Raw genomic sequence first — 6,425 nt, forward strand, 5'->3', positions numbered from 1 at the left:
CTGCCTACCTGCATGTCTGCGTGCCTGCGTGCCTGCCTGCCTGCTTGCCTGTCTGCCTGCTTGCCTGTCTGCTTGCTCGTTCGTAATATATCGGCTCGTCGACTCGTGCCTATGCAGACCCCCCCCCCCAAATATACGTATGTTAAACCTAGTAATGTGCAGCTATGTTATTTCGCAACTATATGCATTAATAAAATTGTTATAAATTACTCTAAACGTATTTTGTAAAGGAACTATGTGAGAAGCGTATGTAATATCATGAATAAAAGTGTGTATGAACTATGTAATAGTCGCGTGAATGTATACTAACGCCTTATTCTCGGGGACGCTGTCACTCGATGTATATCAGAAGTAAATAATAGGCAGATCTACTTCTGATATATATATATATATAATTGAATTGCACACATCAGCCATTTTATCATACAATATATAAATTTCCAGCAAATCAGCAATGGCTAAACATGCGAATTTCTTCTCCGCGCACTTTACGATTTATTTATTGATATTATTATAATTGAAATAAATGTAATCCGCATATTGTGCTGCAAGTTAGAAATCGCCGTCTACCCTGAATTCCATGTCTGCTCTACTGATCAATGTATTTTTCAAAACGTGATCATTTAGTTTCCTTTTCCAAAAAGAATTTGTTGAAACAAACTAGTCTGTATGGTAACAACGGGTTGCTAGTTGTAACCCGATTACCTTCATTGTTTCATTTGTGCAAACACTGGGTCAACTCGAGGTCAGGTACAAATTCGGAACTAATTCGATGTGAAACGCCGTCGACTCTGATTTTAGGGAAGACACGTTCAAGCGTGGTATAGCTGGAAATAATCCGTGGTCTTACTCTCAGCTATTCCTATAAAATACCCCGACATCTGTCTCTCATGAGATGAGTTGTCCAGACGCGCGCAGGCTGCCTGCACGCAATTAAAATCTGCGTGAAATGTAAACCTACGTTGTATACGCTCACAGGATTTGTGGCACGTTAATCAGTGTGATTGTGTGGAGAGAGCCCAAGTCCTAATCGTGTCTTCGTTAACCGTAAATTGTGTAACGATGTGGTGGGAAATATCGCGCCGAACTACTCATTCTTATGCGTAGTAAAATATCTAATTCATGTGCAGTTTGTTTTTATTGTGCAGTAGCTCTCAGGCATTTCCTTACCGAAAACAACTAATGAGAAGATTCCATTTAAACCCGTTTTTACTAGCTGTTGATTCATATATACATGTTTTAACATTGGTCTGTAATAGTCAACTATAATAACTGGAAACGACGAATCGTTACCCACTGGTAACAGCGACAAGTTGGGGCCGAACCGCAGAGTGAAATTAGAAATCATTATTAGTACGTGGCCCACCCCATATGTCATATCGAATATATTCGGCTGTTATAAACAGCTGACACGGAACACGTTGCTAGGGGAGATTGCCTCGCATGTTTTCATATAATCAGTCTGGTCATGTTTTCAGTAAACACGAACAGCGCTCGGCGCGTATATACGTTTACTAATACGTCAATTCGTTCGACTGGTCACCGATGAGTTGACAGACAGTGCGCTCAGCGCTGAGCATCTAAAGCGAGCGAGTTTGTATAACATGGCGACGTTTGGTTGTTGTTGATGGGGATTGATGGGCGTGGTCTAGGCCACACACGGCCGCACGTGATGGCAGGGGTGAATAACGACAAATCTGTCATGACAATTTGTGTGAAAGTTTTTGTTTGAGAATTTGTCATTATTCATTCCCTGGGAATGTCAATTATAATTAGTGCTAAAAATGAGGAAATGCGATCAGGAACGTAGGCAGCAAACATGAAAGTCACTCTCAATCATTTTCAATATTGTTCGCTAACACTCGCTGATTTAAAAAAATATAATGCGCGCGGTGTGTTTTGTACAACACTTAAACACGGTTCTTCACACATGTGCAGACATAGAAATCATCTAATCCACGTCTTGTACGCGATGTAAAATTCATAGAACGGTCTGATGCGGTGATTTTAAGTGCTAATTGTTGGTATTTGGAGTCTTTCTGGTTCATTACAAAGACACATTACATGTTCGTTATATCAGCGTCGTTTGCTATCACACAATGCGTAGTGCATATATTTTCACACGATACCACAACGCAGTCACAACTAACCGCCTCTAGTTCAGTGAACACGCGATTTTACAGATGTTATTTAGAATGTGTGAACGGCGAATACTGCGATCAAATGCTCTTTTAATCCTAATCAGCATACAACGCTATTCCCCGCACGGGGGAACCTAAACAATATAGACTTACTAGATGTCTGTAACGCTGCTGATTTATAATTCATGCGGTTAGCAGCAGTTGTATCGCGCTGATCGCCCCAGCGGGGAATACGTGCCAACTCGGCTCATATCATTTCTGCAACGAATGCACCGGCGTTTTTCCATTTACCGTGTGTGCACAATTAAACGCACGTGTGAGATAGAGAAGGAGATGCAATTTCCTGCTGTTTCCTGCTTCCCCGATGCTGTTTGAAATGACTGCGTTCTCTATCTCTATCGGCCCCCCCCCCTCATCCTGGCCGCCGTGTTGATCCAACCTCTGCTCGTCGTATTTTGCTGCCCGTGTGTGTGTTTTCGATGGATGTTTTCCTTCCTGCAGGAGCGGTATAGCGGCAGCTGCGGCGGGGGCGGTGGTAGCTTGCGGTGGTCGCACGTTTAGCAAAGCGAGGTGTCTGTACGTCGTCGGCGATGCATGTTTCACGCGTGCTTCTTCGTCGTCGTCGTCTTCGTCGCCTTTGTCGTCGTCATCGTCGCCGTCGTTGTGTCACGTCGTGCGGCGCTGGCTAGCGGCACCGCCTACGCCGTCATCGATCGCAGCTTATTGTCACTGCTAGTGCTGCTGCTGCTAGTGCTGCTGTCGCTGTCGCTGCTGCTAGTGCTGCTGTCGCTGTTGCTGTCGCTGCTGCTAGTGCTGCTGTCGCTGTTGCTGCTGCTAGTGCTGCTGCTGCCACTGTTGTTGCTGCTGCTACTGCTGTTGTTGTTGCTGCTGTCGCTGCTACTGCTGCTGTTGTTGCTGCTGCTGATGCTATCATTGCTGCTGATTCCGCTGCCGCTGCCGCTCCCGCCGCCCCCGCCGTTGCTATGCTGCCATCGCAGCCGCTACTACTACTACTGCTGCTGCTAGCCCACAATAGCAAGCCCACAATTTAACTAATAATAATAATGAAACTAAACTTAATCAAATTAATAAAACTAGAGGAAATACTCAGGTATATTATATACTCAGAAATACTATATACTCAGGTCAAAACATTAACAGCTAAATTTTAAGGGGATTTAAGGGGATTTAAAGGGTTTTAGTTTGTGTCTAGCTGTCACTGACTGGTTTATAACAAACAGCAACCATACAGCAAGGCTTCACAGTTACTACCGTAGCGTTGAATTCGGCGTAGACGAACATATACTACACACAGATACTACATCTGGTGAAGAAATGACAGGTCCGGAGGTACAAGTGCAGTGGCAGTAGTATTGTACTGGAAAAGTAGGGTTGTTCTCTCTGCTCCGGCATAATAGAATCGTAGAGTTGTAAGCAGCGTAGAGTTCTTAAGTTGTTGATCTCCGCTCCGGAATCGTAGCAGCGTCGAGTTAGCAAAAGGTAGCAACGAGTAAAGAAGATGTAGTCGCAGAATTTGCTCTTGAAGAGTGACTTTATTAGAAAACACGATACAAATAGATATACACTACGGCGACCTATAGGCACCCAAGCCTAGGCCCCGTGTCTCGTCTTCGTCCGCTACATGTTGATAGGAAAGTCCGTACTCACGTACGTCTCCTGGGTATAGGTAACTCCTTCTGATATTTCGTCCGTGTCTATTTATATGTTTCAGAAAACCGCCCGGCGACATTTCAATCCGACCCCCGGCCAATCACCGTCTGGGTCTATGGGGTGAGGGGTGCGCGCGGTGGCCGGGTTACATTACAATAACAACAATAACTTGTTAGGGTTAGAAGTTTAGACAATTAGTCGCAAAGCCCTAATTAGCTCGCAGCCCTACGATACAACAATCCTTCCTTCCCTCTTGAAATAATTCGTGTCCCCACGAAAATACAGTTAACATAAAAAAACCATTAAAAGTTAAAAACGTTAGTCTAAGGCTGCAACCGGCATATGCCTGCAAATTATTTGGAGGGCCGGTAACATTGGCAAAACACCGGCCCGCCGAGCCGGTAGTTTCAGCCGTGTTAGCAATCAAGTACCTACATTTTTATGTATAGCATTAATGAGCAAATAGACTATATTAATGTTTTACCTGAAGGATATCAAGCCATAATTTATAGCTTGTATAGTTTACTAGTAGGGAAACCATCTTGCTTGTATAGTTTACTAGTAGGGAAACCTGCGAGCGTTGCCTGGGTTTTCGTGACCCCTTCGCCTTGCCCTCACCCTCGCAGTTGTATGTATGCATGCATGTAATTAGCATGCTATAGCATGTTAAAGTCTATAATTAGCAACATTTGTAAACCCAGCAGTTGTGTGCTGCGAGCAAATGCCATAGCGTTTGATTTCTGGTAGCTACCTAGAGTCGAGTAACACGGCCACAGTGATGTGTTCGTTCAGACATTCTCTCTAGGCCCCCAGCGCGGGATATATATATTTGTATTTAATCGTGCTGGGAAACAACCCGTTTGTATCATTTGATTATGGTGAGTGCGTAGAATGCGAGGAGTAGTGTCACTTCGGTTTTTACGGGGCGTATTAAATGAATGTTGAAGGACATTTATTTCCGTCGCTTAGACTAGTATAAGCAAGTGAAGCTGTGGCTGGTCAGGGTAAACCATGTTTATCGCTGCACCGTCCCCCGTAGATTAATTTCGTTGTTCTGACAAGTCATTATTTGTTTTCACTGCGTTGCGCGACTGCGCGGACAGCACGCATGCGGGAACAGCGCTAGAGTTGCGCTTGCGGGCAAATCTCCTCGACCGTTTTTTTTCAAAGGATTTTCGTGAACACGACGAATTCTGCTGCTGCGCTGTACGTGGTCGACTCGGCAGATTGTCGAGCGTGGCGGCAACGGCGCCAATTCGTGTTTCCGACGTGCAGGAGGAAGAACGAATCGCGTGTATTCAATTCTACGACGCTCTCTGGGAAATCGCGAATTAGTGCGGGTAGGACTCGTTGAGCGTTTTCGTAGCGATGGCGTAATAATAGCGATGACGATAACGATGACGTAAGCATAATAACGATGACGATAACGATGACGTAAGCATAATAACGATGACGTAATAATAACGATGACGATAACGATGACGTAAGCATAATAACGATGACGTTGGCGATTTGCAATATGTTACAGCGTGAAATACGCGCGTCCTTGCGGAGTTGTTGTGTCATAACTAAACGCCCATGCGCTTTTGTAATGGCGGCATTCTTTTTAGATATTTAGCCACCATCATCAAAATTGGTTTCCTGTTAAATTGTTGCACGCACTCAAACGATAGAAATTATGTCATCAAGACATCGTTCCGTGACAGGGTTTCTGTAAAAGTAGAAATTGCCGACATGTGAGAGCGTATGGAACTGCTCTCGTGTACAGCAACGGGAAACGGTGACTGCGGTTGATGTACGCGGTACTGAAATCACACAATCTATGTAATTGTGTATAGGTAAATATCTATCTATCTAAGTTAGCAATCAAGTACCTACATTTTTATGTATAGCATTAATGAGCAAATAGACTATATTAATGTTTTACCTGAAGGATATCAAGCCATAATTTATCCACATTTTACAAATTTGAAATCGAGAATGCAAGCGTGAAACATGACATTGATTTTCAAACAAAATTTGTGAGGACTGGTAAATCATGGTGAGGGTTGGTAAAAAAAATTGCTGTTACCAGCCCTCTGAGCCGGTGCAAGAAAATCTTAATTTCGTGCCCTGTATATATATATATATAGAGAGAGAGAGAGAGAGAGAGAAAGAGAGTGACCATATATATATATAAATTATGACACTCCTGATATTCATGCACGCTCTCGGTCACAGGCCCATAACGACGAACAACAACAACTCGCAGGCGTGATTCCCCCGTATAGGGTTCTCCTCTCACCTACACAGGCACTTGGAACGTTTCAAGAAAAAAAAAGAAGGTAAATAAACACGAAATGTATTTACTACCACTTAATGTTTCTCTACTCTCTTTCGCCTAGTATTGCCTATATATATATTCTTGTTGTTTGTGCACAGGGGCGTGCGTGCGGTGTAGCTACTTGTGTGTTGCAGGAGAGCATTTGAACCGCATTTACAGGAAATAGTTGGCAATAATAGGCGAGAGAGAGTAGAGAGACTTTGGTAGTAAATACGTTTCGTGTTTATTTACCATATTTTTTTATTGAAACGTTCCAAGTGCCTGTGCTCACTTACTCAACGCCGATGCAT

The sequence above is a fragment of the Priapulus caudatus genome, unplaced genomic scaffold (assembly GCF_000485595.1).
Source record: "Priapulus caudatus unplaced genomic scaffold, Priapulus_caudatus-5.0.1 Scaffold587, whole genome shotgun sequence".
Lineage (NCBI taxonomy): Eukaryota > Metazoa > Priapulida > Priapulimorpha > Priapulimorphida > Priapulidae > Priapulus > Priapulus caudatus.